This window comes from Chroicocephalus ridibundus, chromosome 8, assembly GCF_963924245.1.
Source record: "Chroicocephalus ridibundus chromosome 8, bChrRid1.1, whole genome shotgun sequence".
NCBI lineage: Eukaryota > Metazoa > Chordata > Aves > Charadriiformes > Laridae > Chroicocephalus > Chroicocephalus ridibundus.
In genome coordinates, this window is record NC_086291.1 from 54,722,437 (window position 1) to 54,725,407 (window position 2,971).

The 2,971-nt window shown below is 52.3% G+C and overlaps 1 long non-coding RNA gene across 1 annotated transcript; it reads right to left on the reverse strand.

Annotated features, from left to right (window-relative positions):
• Window positions 1–262: 262 nt before the first annotated feature.
• Window positions 263–2,737, reverse strand: LOC134519372 (uncharacterized). Its single transcript, XR_010072201.1, has 3 exons — window positions 2,628–2,737; window positions 529–756; window positions 263–393 (listed from the first exon to the last, which is right to left on the reverse strand). It is a non-coding gene; the product is annotated as an uncharacterized LOC134519372 (long non-coding RNA).
• Between the last annotated feature and the right edge of the window lie 234 nt (window positions 2,738–2,971).

Below are 2,971 nucleotides of genomic sequence, written 5' to 3' on the forward strand. Positions count from 1 at the left end.
GGCAGCCCCAGATTACTTGGCAGCACAAATACAAAGTGACAGAAGGACATGCACGCAATTGCCCATCTTTGCCACAGCGTTCGGTACCGTGATGACGCTAGCTAATGCCAGAGGTGGGCAAGCTGGTCCCCCAGATGGCAAATCACCCACCCTGGGTGCCTGTCTCTCCAGAAGTGTTCTCCAGATGCAGGTGGGATGCTTGTGGGATCTTTAGGCCAGGACTTTCTCTCCTAAGTCAGGTCCTGGCTAGGAAAAGCACCAAGCCATTGATTGCCCAGGCACTGTGATGTTTGCTCCTCAGCGGTTTCCAGGTGCTATTTTAAGGCTGCATCTCACAGCAGCAGGAATTCATCCCTGGCAGTGGCTCTCCAAGTTCCTCTTTCCCAGTGAAACCTGGTGATGGGGAGAGATGCCAAATCCAGAAACAGTTGTATGTGCTTCTCGTGCCCTGTCTACAGGAGACGTGGCAAGCGAGAGAGCTGGCACCAACTAACAGACAAACAGGATGCTCTGGCAGGCTTTGCTTACCTGGGATTCTTCAGCTCCATCTCCATCTTCTCACCCTTCTCCACCAACAGGGCATTTCTCCATTGCGTGCAACTGCCACAGCAACGCGAGCGCTTTGCCACCACCACGGGTCTGATTTCCCAGCTGATGTTGGTTGCTTTCCAGGCAGACAGGGAGTTTGTTGTGGTACTGGGTCTGTCTGGGTCAGTAGTGTCGCTTTTCTTCCTCGCTACCTGACAGACCTCCTGCCTGCAGGAGACACGGAATCACAGAATCACGGAATCACGGAATCTTCAGAGTTGGAAGGGACCTCTAGAGATCATCTAGTCCAACTCCCCTGCTAGAGCAGGATTGCCTAAAGCACATCCCTCAGGGCTGCATCCAGGCGGGTCTTGAAAATCTCCAGAGAAGGGAACTCCACACCCTCCCTGGGCAGCCTGTTCCAGTGCTCTGTCACCCTCACTGTAAAGAAGTTTTTCCATGTATTTGAATGGAACTTCCTATGTTCCAGCTTGTGCCCATTGCCCCTTGTCCTGTCGCTGGGAACCATTGAAAAGAGCCTGGCTCCGTCCTCCTTAAACCCACCCTTTAGGTACTTGTAAACATTAATCAGGTCCCCCCTCAACCTTCTCTTCTCCAGGCTAAAGAGTCCCAGCTCTTTCAGCCTTTCCTCATAAGGGAGATGCTCCAGTCCCATAATCATCTTGGTTGCCCTACGCTGGACTCGCTCCAGTAGTTCCCTGTCCCTCTTGAACTGGGGAGCCCAAAACTGGACACAGTATTCCAGTTGTGGCCTCACCAGTGCAGAGTAGAGGGGAAGAATGACCTCCCTCGACCTACTGGCCACAGTCTTCCCTATGCAGCCCAGGATGCCATTGGCCTTCTTGGCGACAAGGGCACACTGCTGGCTCATGGATAATTTGCTGTCTACCAGGACCCCCAGGTCCTTCTCCTCAGAGCTGCTTCCCAGCATGTCCGCCCCTAACATATACTGGTGTTTGGCATTCTTCCTTCCCAGGTGCAGGACCCTACACTTGCTTTTGTTGAACCTCATTAGGTTCCTCTCTGCCCAGCTCTCCAGCCTGTCCAGGTCACGCTGGATGGCAGCACGGCCCTCTGGAGTGTCGGCCACCCCTCCCAGCTTGGTATCATCAGCAAACTTGCTGAGGATACACTCTGTCCCCTCATCTAGGTCATTAATGAATATATTGAACAAAATTGGTCCAAGTATTGACCCCTGAGGGACACCACTCGTTACAGGCCTCCAACTGGACTCTATGCCGCTGATCACAACCCTCTGAGTTCTGTCACTCAGCCAGAAGACACGGGCAGGTCTTGTCCATCACCAGCATCTCTTCAAGCATCTCCTGAGCAGCAGGGGAACAGCAATAAGAGGTGCCCTCGGCCAGTTGAAAACAAGGCAGAAAGCTTCCTCTTCAGAGCTTCAGCCCCACCATCAGCTCCAGACTTACAAAACACTTGGAAAGCAGGAGTGAGATGCTGTCTGAAGAACAAGGGAACCAAGACAGACCCAGACTAGTGGCTGGTGAGAACTTGCTTTTTTGCCTGATGTTCTCCCAGGTCATCCCTGTCCTTTCTGCCATTTCTCTTCCCATCCAACTCTACAGCCCTTTGTAATAACTCATCTCCCAGGTCAGGTGGTCTTTACTCCTCTCCATTCTTTTCACCACCGCCTTTTCAGAGATGCAACAGCAATGACAGCGGTGGAACAATTTAAAATTTTGAGGTCTACTGTCCGCAATGAGATACCAATAAACGCTGCTGGCTATGAATGAGTCTCACCCACAAAAGTCCCTAAATCTAGGCTCCCGCATCACCTTGTCCACCTAAAATAGCTCTCTCTCCTAAAAATGTCATCCTTGGTGCTTTTGCCTCCACAAGACTCCAGTTTTGCCCGCAGCAGGCTGTTGGCTGACATTTCCCAGCTGGGCACTAGGTGGCAAAACATCCCGAAAAAGGGAATTTCCCATCTCGGCCCCTTCAGGAGGGGCTGTGGGAGCTTTAGGGTGTTTTTCAAACTCAGCTGAAAACGCAGCATTTGCAAATCTAAATGCATAGAGCCCAACAGAGACACGAGTTAATTTATATTCCCATCCTACCTTCAGGCTGAGGTATTTGCGTACGAGCGTCTAAAGCTGCTTCCTTCGCCGCTGCTCTCCCGCTGACAGATTGTAGCCATAGTGCTTCAAATATGCAAACAACGGCGCCCGATTAGAGCAGAGTCTGTTTACAAAGACAGGCCGGCTCCTTGCGACGCGCACGGGACAAGTGAATGTGCGGCACGTGGTCCATGGATGTCTGCGAGCCTTTCGCACGGGCAGCACTGCTGGCCTCTCCCGTCATCAGCTCCATGATGAAGAACGGACCATTTTGGCAGCATGGTTTCCCCACACCTCTCCATGCCATCTGTGCTTTCCCCCTCTCCTCCTCCCACATCCCCTTT